This window comes from Apostichopus japonicus, chromosome 2 (genome assembly GCF_037975245.1).
Source record: "Apostichopus japonicus isolate 1M-3 chromosome 2, ASM3797524v1, whole genome shotgun sequence".
In the NCBI taxonomy this organism is placed as follows: domain Eukaryota; kingdom Metazoa; phylum Echinodermata; class Holothuroidea; order Aspidochirotida; family Stichopodidae; genus Apostichopus; species Apostichopus japonicus.
In genome coordinates, this window is record NC_092562.1 from 5,425,373 (window position 1) to 5,438,557 (window position 13,185).

General features: G+C 34.7%; 2 protein-coding genes across 4 annotated transcripts in view; one reads left to right on the forward strand and one right to left on the reverse strand.

Moving 5' to 3' along the window:
- The window catches only part of LOC139975748 (cholecystokinin receptor-like), a 140,036-nt gene that overhangs the window by 86,568 nt on the left and 40,283 nt on the right, over positions 1-13,185 (reverse strand). The window lies entirely within an intron of this gene.
- Positions 1-13,185, forward strand: part of LOC139975765 (galanin receptor 2a-like) — a 195,724-nt gene that overhangs the window by 78,496 nt on the left and 104,043 nt on the right. The window lies entirely within an intron of this gene.

Below are 13,185 nucleotides of genomic sequence, written 5' to 3' on the forward strand. Positions count from 1 at the left end.
TAATTCGTTATTTGATGAAGACAACCAAAGAAAACATTATCCTTTCAATTATGCAATTATTGCACTGTACCATGCTATTCAAGTAAAGGTATGTGATTGAATCAACACATCTGTTCATTGCAATGTGTTTGTCATATGCTAATACAGTTCCATTAATGCTGGCCTATTTCACACTTTTTTGGCAGAATTCGGATTTGCAAAAGTTTGATGAATACACAGCAAGGTCAACCTTTCTTGATTTATCCCGCACTTTTCACTGAAAATGATTCTGATTAGGTGATTGACCCACGGAACCAGCACGCTACATTGTCACAAAACAGATCAAAAGAGAAACCATATCCTTCGAACGTAATCCTATCCCTAACCCTATGCTCAAGAAATGGGCGATCACAACACACTGGGCCTATACCTATTAGATAACGTTAGACCCAGCTGGTTCTGCGAAAAAAATATGCACCAAGAGACTATTGTTGCTAATATGATACAACATCCTTTTTGTCATTATTTTTTTGCGCGTGCAACATAATATAAACATGACCCACACGTACATTGACTCATTCCTGTTAAAATGGCTCACCCCACGGTGACACTGATGTCTGACATTTTTATTTCCAAAGACCGATGGCATATGAAAACTTTGTCCTGAGTTCAGGGGAAAATCATTCGATCGACAAATGCATTACAGAAGTCACATTAAGTCCACATGGTTTGTCTGACCAATATCCAGTAAGAACTGAGAACATCGGCGATTGTGTCACAGAGCGATTAAAGAAATCAAACGTAACATCTGTGGTTTTGATTTTTAGTTTGTTTTAGTAAATAATCTTCGAGTAATCGTTTAAATTTAAACTTACGGGCCCATTGTCACTATCGCCAAGTTCAATTACCAGCGATCCATCAACAACGAACATTTCGTCGTCGCTACAACACTTAGACCAGAGTTGCTGTATACAGTATGATATAAATAATGTATGATGTACGGTACCTTTCCTCCAATCCTGTACACGAAAAGTAAAAGTGCATACTGCGCATGTGCACAAAGATTTAAGTGCATACTGCGCATGTGCACAAAGATACATGTTTTGACTGTTGAAAATAGGTCAGCCGAAAATGGTATATGGGGGTTTTCTGTTTCAGGGCAGGTAAAATCAATCGATCCGACTATTGGAGATGTTTAGCATGTTATTATGTACTGCATGTCAAGAGATAATGAAAATATTTATATAAAAATCAAGAAATATCACCAAAAAACCACGTTTCCCCCTACCGTTCATTTTTTTTCATAGCTGATATTTTTCTTGTTTTATAACAAAGCAAAAAAGTACCTGTTAGGGACTTTGAAAATCTTTCAAATTTCATGAATATGCAGTACATCGACTCCTCTTCACAACCTGATACTTTTTTTGAGTGTCGGATCACGTTATATTGGTAAAACTGACGTTCAAAACGTTAGGGGGAAATGTTTTTTTCCCCTTAACGGCACTTTCTCCCTACCGTACATTTTTTTGCCACATATTTCTCCTTATTCCGCAATTAGGTTTATATATATATATATATATATATATATATATATATATATATATATATATATATATATATATATATATATATATATATATATATATATATATATATATATATATATATATATATATATATATATATATATATATATATATATATATATATATATATATATATATATATATATATATATATATATATATATATATATATATATATATATATATATATATATATATATATATATATATATATATATATATATATATATATATATATATATATATATATATATATATATATATATATACATACCGGGAAGACACCGGGAAGAGAAAGAGGAACAGTGACATAATTACAGCGCTGATCCCTATTATATACACAGGGTAGCCAGTGACGGATCAAGGATATCAGAAGGGGCGTGTGCCTCACCCCACCCCTTACACCGACAACTCCAATTTTTACGTTTCCAATTTTTCCTCTCTCACTCATGATCTATATATATACTATATATGGTCTATCATAACGCGTGTGTGTGTATACGCCTTAACAAAATGTAGAATTGTGCTATGAAACCAACTGTGGCTGGTCTCGAACTCGACCGTGTCGTCGGGGAACATGACGCATTTCGGGAAGGGGGGCGAATTAGGGGCTGCACCCCCCCCCCGCCTCCTACGCCTATGTGTATAGTGTTCGGTTTCGGAAATATATGTTGTTTTTTTTATTTCCTTCAACCAAGTTTTATAATAGCCGTTATAAGAGGTTTTAATATTTGTACACCAATAAATTAACTGTGCCTGAATTTTCGACAATTTCTGACCAACATTCTTCATCACACTTCCCTCTACTCGTGCAATTTTCACCGGTCAGTTAGGGGTTCAAGGAGGTTTTTCTATGTTGGTTGTCCATTGATGAAATTTTGTACAACATTATGGGTATGTTTTGAAGTGAGTTTATTCACGAGAAATGTGAATTTTCAAATTCTGAACGAATGATGGGCTTAAAACCTTGAAAAGTGGGGCTGACGGATATTGTGGGCCGCGACGTAGAATCACCTACAAAAGCAATGATCCACAGGACATGCGATGAGTTCGAACATGATTTGTGACTGGTGACAATCTTCAAAAAGGTTATGGATGGAAAAAACTATTGGGAAATACTTGGTTCTCAGGCAAAAAAAGTGCACATCTGCATGGTTGGTCATTTTCAAGCCCGAGAAGTGCCATTTCCGGTGATCTGGGTGGTATCAAAACAAGAAATTTTCTTGTACGCTGCGCGCCAACTGATGGTGGCGCTCCGCTTAGATAGTAATTCGCGCCCCCCGGGTTAGAAAATCCTTGATACGCCCCTGATTTATATATATATATATATATATATATATATATATATATATATATATATATATATAGATATATATATATATATATATATATAGATAGATATATATATAGATATATATATAGATATATATATAGATATATATATATATATATAGATATATATATTGATATATATATAGATATATATATAGATATATAGATATATATAGATATATATATAGATATATATATAGATATATAGATATATATATATAGATATATATAGATACATATAGATATATAGATATATATATAGATATATATGGATATGTATATAGATATATATATCTATGGGTGTGTGTGACCACTAATGTCATTTTCTAATAGCCTCAGTTGTATTAACATCTTCAACATTGAGCTTTCCATTTAAAATGATTTCAATTCATGTATTTTCATTTTCATTTTCATTTTACTTTATTGTTGACTTTAGGCACAAAGTTAATGCGATTATGTTGTACACCGTGCAGAAACACCGTTTCCAGTTCAGGAACTGACCCTAGGGGCGGGGTGGGGGTGGGGGTGGATGACACTTAAAACATCTGCGACTCATCAATTAAAGTTTAAAGTTGAGTATCTTGGGAACCGGAATAGCTATAAAACATAAATAATTCTCAAATGTTTCACAAATCGAGACTAAAATTCTGCCTTAATTCATCATTTACTGCAGTCATTTCTGACTATGTTTAATTATTCATTAAGTATCCATTTATTTGTTCGATGATTTACGTCATTGAAATGTTACCAATTACCGTATGACGTAGTCAATATAGACCTGCATACTTTACTTAAGACGATAGTGGCTTAACATTGTATGCCCCACTGTACAGAGATTGTAACTAATGACACACTATAGTGACATATAGGTGATATAGTTAATGTACGTTATATCGAGTTAGGAACTATTAAAAATGATATAAGGAAAGGAATAATAATTGTACTAATTATGACAAACGTGTTTACTATTTCTATTTAAGTGATGCTAATTATCTTGAAATTGCTAACGGATCAACACCGTGTAATTTTTGTTTTTTAAATATTTGCGTCAATCAGAAGGCCGATCGTTGTAACACTTAACAAAGAAAGGTGTGTGTTTGTGTTCTACTTTCGGTCAAACAGAAGACCTTTTATTTGGAAGTAACAGTGCAACACCTAATAGTATGTATTCAATTATCGAAAACTATAGGGACACATAGGGACACCTATGGACACCTATGGACACATATGGACACATAGGGACACATAGACGTATGGGGGGAGCACATAGCCCTCATATGCCCATAGGGGACATAAAGGGGCCCATAGGGACCTAAAGGGGCTCATATGGACCTACAGGGACACATAGTGATACATAGGGACCTAAAGGGACACATAGGGATATATTAGAACACATAATGGGACATACTGTACAGAACACGTAGCGTCATGCCTGAACATTTCCTTCTCTCTTTTGAACATTATTGGCAAAAATTAACTTTAGGAGAACCTGTCAGTTGGCAGTGAACACATACATGCTGTTATCATACTTAGAGTTAGTCCCTATAGTTACAATAGTACTCTTTTGCCTTCCTAAAGTTGTACACGCACTCAGTCATTCTGCATGGGAATCTTGTATAGATATACCCACAGTATACAAGATTAAAGTAATCTTAGTCGAAGCAACTTACAGCCTCTATATGTTACCCGTACTCTTTGAAATGAATTTCTATACTCGCTTAGCAAGTCTGGCGGTAGGTGTTAATAAATGGGGAAAAAAAATACAGAAAACTTGCATCGAATAATTCATAAAGTATACCTCAGCACCGATGAATACAATAGTATCCCTTTTGATTAATTTTTTTGCAAGCTTTTCAGTCCCGGAATTTTATTCACCAAAAAACGTATGAAAAGCAACTTGATCCTTTACGGTTGGAACCAGCAAAAAAACGTTTTTAATTTTCAGATTGAGAGAAATTGGATATTTTAAATATTGATATCCTACTGGTCAGATTCATAATTACTTTGTTTATTTTTGCATCTAATAGTAGTTTTGTGTTTTAATTTTTTGGAATAATGATTAAAAATAAGTCCAATTTCATAGAAACTCATATCAGACACATTTATTCCCAAGTTGAAAAAAAACCCTTTCAAAATAAAAAAAAAATAAAAAAATCAGTGATGAAGTAATTTTGAACGTCGTCATATTTTCAAAGCAAACGGCAGATTTCGAGTTATTTCAATTGATTAATTTTTATCTGGTTGTCTTAGGAAATGTTTAAAATGAAGAAATATTAAGTACTTCATGAATACAATCAAACTGATTACGAAACAAAGATAAAAATTATTGGAATTGTTTGGTTCCTTCTCAATGACACAGTCGTAAATATTTATACAACTGTAATCAAGTGAACTCTTTTCTGTCTCCCAAACGCAATTAATTAATTCTCTGAAGGTTATAAAACGTAACGAATCACCCAAAGACATCCATAAAACGAGTGAAACTGATAAGTCGATGTTAGATGAAAATGTCACGTGGGACTTGTGTTTTTTTTTCATTACAGGTATGTCATATGATAACAATTACCCCAAAGTTCTTCTTTGAAAAATGCCGGGGGAAAGGGAATTTTTTTTTTAACACCTTGATTTTCACATTTTGATTTCGCAAATTCTGCTTATTCTCGAGGAAGGCGTTTTTTTTTTTTTATGGTTTTGGACGATCATATAACCAAAGCTCCATTGTTAAATGTCGATAGAAAAACTATGAATTTTGACAAGTTATATTGAGTTTTTTTGTCTTTTTTTTTTGGTCCCAAAGTTGTAATTTGCTATATCGATTATTACTAGTATATACCTAAACAAGAGCTTGTGTACAATTACACTTTCTAAGCGCGCGTATACCAGTACGAATGCGGACTCACGTCGGGTCTATAAAATACAACTGTAATGATCACGTGATCACAGTCTGACAGTTACGTTGTACGATATTTGAGGGTTTCATGGACTTATGGAGAGTACCGGCTTTGAATGTTATCATCCTTCACATTGCCAGAGATACAAGCGAATTCTACAATATCTGTGCAAACATTTCACTGAGTTTTAGCCTAAAGTTCTAATAATCACAATGTAGGCTTTTTTATATCCGTTATTTCCCTTTGCGCATGTGCAGATGTTGAAGAATTACAAGATAAAGCGTAACAGTAACCATTAGAGGACTGAACATATTCAACATTCCCTATTCGTACGACCCAATGGATGATTTATTATACTCCAATAATATAAATATACAACAAAAACTTAATCAAAACCCGCTGCGTTTCCAACATATTCATGTCCTTGAAATTATTTATATCAGGTTTGATGGTCTTCTAAGTTAGTCTTTCTGTGTTAAATAATCTGAACAATATTGTATAGCCTAGATCTAAATAAACACATACTCCGGATTTATTTGACAAGTAATTATGAGAAAATCACCAGAAGGTCTCATGTTCCACACGGATCGATTTTTGTGTTTCATGTTTTTTCAATTTTTGTATTTTCCTTTTCTGTATCTCTTTTCTTCTTTTAACAAGCATACTGGCTGTTGCAAAAAAAAAAAAAAAAAAAAACTCCCATTAGAATTGAAGAGTTCACTCACCGACAATGTGTCTCTAACGAAATGAGAAACCACAAAGTGACGCGCCATCATTGCCTATTTTAAATATAGAATATCATAAACAGTTGTATCCTATTTTCCGAGATAAGCCTTGGACGTTTGGATGATGTTGCGCGTATTGTTACGAAGTTTTATTTAACTTGATATATGGAAGATGGGATGGCGTTTTGTTTTTTATAGATGCACACAGAGGATCGACTTAAAAACAGTATTAATATAATAATTATTAAAGAAACAAAGTGTAACAGGTAGTAATAGTTTAGTAGATAACATAACATAACATGCCATAACCTATAACATAACAGGGAATCCGATTTTTCTATTTTTAAATCAAACCTTGAAATTTGTTTTGACTGTTCGTATTTTTTCGAATCTTTTTGTATATATGGGAGAAAATGTTATGTCATGTTACGGTACTTATTAATGAGTCGCAGAATTGAGATAAAAAATAACCATAGATTTAAAAAGGGAATTATCTTATAGTTTAAAAAAAACCAGTTCAATCGGTAATCGTTGGGTCTTGGCCCAAACTGTATAGTTTTTATGGTGTTACACGTTACCTTGGAGAATAAACATATCAATAAACATATAACTTGAACTGCTAAATTGAGTGGAGCAGGCGATTTGATCAACTCTACTTGCTTGCATAAAACATTCCTCACTCTTGCAGTTTAATTTTCATCTCAACTGTGGATATGGAACGCCGTTCATATGTTTATGTCGTACGCCCGTCCAATGTGGCTTCCACGCGAAACCGCTTTATATACACTAAGTATATATGCAGCCCGATAGAATACCATGCACAAGTCCTAATGCACTAATGTACTATGCACGTTTGTTCAGGCACATGACAGGTGACATCATGTAACTATTCGCCGTATCATTTGGTGAGGGCTTATGTAACAAATAAACCCACCCTTTTTTGCCCCTTATAAACGCCGCCTTCGCATTTGATTTAAATTCAGCAGTCACCCACCCTTTCTTAAAACTGCCTCTATCAACGTCAGTTCTTTTTTTTCCTTTTCTTTTTTATACAATGACAAACATTTGTATGTAATTTAAAACTCATTATAAACGTTTTACCTGGAAAAAAGACTACACCTAAAAACCCGAAAATGACTGGGAAAAAAAAGCTCAATTTTAAGATGAATATGTACAATTTAGGTTCACAATGTAACATTTGTAGTCTACATGATAACTTTGAATTCTCCGTGACATGATCTTTCTTGACACCCTTTAATCCGCCAAAGCTGAGAGAGGTTACTTGGGATTAATTTCAAGACACCCGATATTCTCCTTTCAGGCCAGGTGCCTCAACTGAAATGCCGATAGTTATATATCTATTATATATATATATATATATATACCATATAAATTTATATATATATATACCATATAAATTTATGCTATACATCACCAGATATTTGTCTTTATGGCTTGGGATGCTTTTAAACAGATTGAAATCTAAGTAACATCTATAGGAAAAACGTGTCATCTTGTCATAAATATCGCCATCTGTAGAAAGATTTACGATGTATATTTATCAAATTCATATGCATGTACATACAGCTCAATTTTCTTTTGCTTATTATGTGTGCAAACCAACTATCGTTTTACTAAGTGTTCAACGAGATTTTTCGATTACCATATTAGATGTTAATGTATAGTGTCCATTTGAAATGATGCAAAAGGCGTTAAAATTGATAACTGCAGGGTGATATAATCAAAATTACGTAAATTGAAAAAAAAAACAAAAAAAAACGTACAACTGTTTCTGGCAATTGAGTGGTAACTGAATTTGAGAATTGGGGATGAGTTTGGAACCAGACTGTCGCTATTTTTATGTTTTATTTTTTATTTTTGGGGTTCTAATTATCAAATATTCTCACATAAAACGAATTTGAACTATTAAAGCAAAAAACGTGATTTTAATAACCTGTTTAACTGTTTGAGTTTATATGTTTAATTTAATAGTTATTGCAGTTAAATAAAAATTTGCTTTAAGGATTTTCCCCGATTATATAAGTAGGCTTTTATACAAAAGTCTGACATTTTTCGCTATTTTTGTCTAAATTCACTCTCAATTCAGCTGAACCTGAGAAATCCCACGGATAACAAAAATTTTCATGAATGCCCTAAAAGCATTTACATTTAAATTTCAAATTATATACTTATTGGCTGTACTAAAACAACATAATTATACTAAAGTACGATTTGTAGCCAACTATATATGATTAAACTAAAATCTAAACACTCGCTTTATACACAACAGTGTGACTTATATTGATGTAAAATTTGTTATCTCTCTCGAGGGCTTCTTACGTCGATAATTTTGTTTTTTACTTCAATTATTCTTCTTTGCGTTATGTTATAGACATATTGGAGCTGACTTATGATGAAGCGTTATCGCAATAAATAATTCATTACGTCTATTGGCTATAGTGACAATAGGAAAATATGTCGAAACAAAGTTTTTCTGTTCAGCCTAGGATGGTAAGGGCAAGGTGGGCAGTGGCGGAGCGTCCATACAGTCAGGGGCGGATGCCCCCCCCCCCCTGACGGGCTCAAATGGACTGCTGGCGCCCTTTTCAGCTATTCACCATTTTTTACTTATTCGCGATGATTTACTTTTTTATTGTGCTCTCATCTACCTATTGACATTTGTCACATTTTGTTGGCGACGACACCTATTTATTTTTCGTTTATCTGCAAATTAGCAAGGCCCGGAGAGGCTCATTTCCGGCGATATGGGGAGTATCTTTACTCAAAAAAATTCTGTACGCTCTGCGCCAACCTGTGGTGGCGCTCCGCTTAGATAAAGTCGAAAGCGCCAATATAGACCATTACGCCCCCTCTGACCAATACCCCTAGCTCCACCACTGAAGGTGGGTGGGGGAGGGGGAGGGGAGGTGGAGGGGGAGGAGTGTGAGGGTTAAGACGGTGAGAAGAGACATTTGGTGGTGACATCAGTCACAAGGTATACCTTATCTTTATTCTTTAACCCTAATTTACCAGCTTATTGAGTCAGGGATGTTTTTTTATATTTTTCTTGATGTTGTACTACTGTGTCTGTCGGTAACCCATAGTTGTAATATGACAATTGTTGCCCTGTATATGACACTCGTGGATTTACGGAATTTAGATCTCGAATCCTCTACTATTTAGTTCTATGATTAAACGTTTGCTACTTTGGTTCCTTAGATACATTCCTAAATCTGAAACAGCTCTCCTTCCAATCAGAATCGGTATATACACTTTAGAACTATTCATGAAATAACAATTTGACCATTATCCGACCAATGATCCAACGAACGATATAATTATACCTATAATTAATTATAACGCATGAGTGGATAACTCGATTTTCTATGAAGAGTAAAAGAATCATTGGAGCAATACAGTTGGCAGAAGAGAGAAGACTGCAGGAGAATTGAGATGTAATTACGGTATTAAATCAGTAGTAACAACTTCATTTGACTCAATTGACGCGAATAAACAGCTTTGTGATAACAGAATTACCGACAGTATAGTAACAGATGATAGCACTTACCCACAATACTCAGTCACCCTGTAATGGACCAGGAACCATTATTTAAGATCAAAATTGGGCAACGCAAGTAAACTTTTTTACCCTTCTCACTAGATGGTGAGGTTTTGTAACTATAAGCTATTCACACAATTCCTTGAAAGTGACTGAGACGGCCCACTCATTCAGTTCGAGATTAGGATTGCCTTTCAAACTTTCTTTCGGCAAAATTGTCGAAAAAATCTCTTCTTCGAAACGTACATTATAACGAATTGGGTGCACTGCCTCCCCCCCCCCCCCAAGTAACTGGCTTGCCTCTTTTCTTGACCGTTGCGGGTACTTAGGTTGGACCGACAAACGTTATTGTCAAACAAAATACACTCATATACTCATGACTGGCCGCACAAAGATGGTGATGATCAGGCATCACCACCACGACCACCATCGTCGTCATCGTCGTCGTCGTCGTCGTCGTCGTCATCGTCGTCATCATCATCATGGTTCTTTAACTTATATACTTTACTTTTTCTGTCGTCTTGTGAAACACCATAATCTTAGAATATTCTTCCTTTTTTTGGTACAGTTAAAATCGGTCGTGAAGCAATCACATACCCGCAAGAACCGTTTCACTCAGAGGAATTTATTTTCATTTCACATAATATTACGACTGATGTCTTTTTCTCTTTTTTCATAATATCTACCCTAACTCAGAGATTATAGTTAAAAGTATATACCGTTTGTTTGACTAAAGAACATCAAGCACGCATTTAGAGGGGAAGCTATGGGCAACGAGAGAATTTGTGTCGAAATTAATTACCGACTGAAAAAACACTACGTAATGTTCCATTCTTCATAATGGTGTATATGCTTCGAGGTAGACTTACAACGCGGACATTGTATAAATTGTCTTCAAGTTATCCAGCTTGTTAAAGCTTTTGTTTATGAAGCATCAATCCGTAGTTTTCTTATTAATAACATATCAAAATAGATTTCATGGAGCTTAGTGGACCGCTGTATCTGAGAGGATTTATGAATCCAGTGCTGGATAACATCATGTTCCACAAGTATGGAATGATGTGTTACACGGTGCAATTTAAAGCGACAGTCTATTTCCAGGAGAGATCATTTGAACGTAGCAACAAGAGGCTTTTATACTACAAATTTCATCTCAAAATCGTATTTCTAATTTCTAGATAATTTTTACTCTAATGATTCAAGAATGAGGGTCGACTCTTTATGAGTGTCCAACCTAACCATTCATTAATAGAGGAATAATTTCCCCTCTTAAGCCATTCATCAATAGAGAATTAATTTTCTCTCTTACCCCATTCGTCAATAGAGGATTAATTTTCACTCTTACCGTAGCTAGAAGATAACTTTTGCCATTGTCTTGTAGCTAGGTTTGTTTGATGGACACCTCTCTCAGGAGGCGGGAGGATTCACTTAGTTCTTAATCTTAGACACTCATAAAAAGAATGTTTTGAATCTTTGGAATTCAGATTATATGCATCCTTTAAAGATATATAGTTCCTTCGTATCTCCAGGTATAATGACGATCATGGTGGGTGGTATGTGATGTCAAAAGCATCAATATTATTCATGACCCAGGTTTTGACTTTCTTTTGGTACATTTGACAAGTTTGCTTTTGTTTTAAGTGGTTTTCAATGGACCGAGCTTCAATCAAGTATTATTATTATTATTATTTGTTAAATTGTTCACTTCATTTTTGGAATGAATGAATGATATCTACATTTAATTAAGTTGATGACGTCATTTTCTTTCGGTTGCCAGAAACATTAATAAATTTTGCAAGCAATTACAATAACATAGCTACTATAGGATATGATTCTAGCACAATGAGTCCCTTTTTTGAAAAATAAGAAATTTTTCCATGATTTGTTTCTACCCTGCAGGGTTACACAAATTTAACTTCATTGTGTCTTCCGAATATTGATTCATGTGATGCAGGCGATGTTACCATTGAAACAAGGGCGTAGGAACCGGGGGGGCTGGGGGGGGGGGGCGCCAGCCCCCCAGTGAAAAATGTGGAGGGGCGGAAGTATCATTCCGCCCCCCCCCCGCTCCGCAAGTCAGAAAACCCCTTTTTCATTTCCAAATGAGAAAAAAAAATCTCATTTGGAGCACCAAATTGCATCTAAGGCCAGGTGAAAATACAAAATTAAGTTTACAAAATGGAGTGGGTGTTGAAGTGTGCTATATTGCACCGAATTGCATCTGAGGCCACCTGGAAATGCAAAAAATTCTAAAGGGGGAGGGGACACCCCTCCCCTTAGACCCCTCCCCCAGGCCGGCCATCAGTCTTCGGCCCCCCACTCAAAAGTACCGTCCTACGCCACTGCATTGAAACGCAGCCGTGCAACATTTTTATAACTTAATGCAACTGGTTTATGAAAAGATCCTATTTCCCTGGTCATAACATCAACCATAGATAGTATCCACTTAACTGTAAACCTCCCTTCTCCTGTTCCTTCCGTGCAAGAGTTGTCTTGGCGGGTATATGTTCTTGTTAATATAAATATGCCATTTATGCCAGTCATTGTCCTATAACTATTAATGTAAATCTGTTTTCCGTTAGCCATCAGCTACAAGGGAGCGAGACGTAAATCTGTTGTCACTTTGCGATATTTCTTATTTGAATTGTCAAGAACATTATGAGCAATTGAGCTCATCACATGAAAGTTGAGAGAAGAATCAATTGCAAACATTAAGCTGAACAAAGTGCATTTATTGTGGTTTTCTTGAGTCCTGTCTTAATGACTGAGACAGTTATATACACAATTGCAATCACAATGTACTAATATATATATATATATATATATATATATATATATATATATATATGTATATATATATATATATATCTATATATATAAATGTATCGGGGATCGAATGTTCTCAAATCTTACTTTCATTTGAGAGATTGCAGCGTGACATACATAAGGGTATCAACGATTAAACAAATTGGAGAAGCACTCTTATATATATTCTTGTGTCTCGAAGATTTATGATATATGTCTGTCTGAGTGTCGAAAGATATAAAGATGATGACACAACTGAACAGAAATAACAAGGAGACGTGTAATTTAGTTTGACTCAAAGGAGCTCA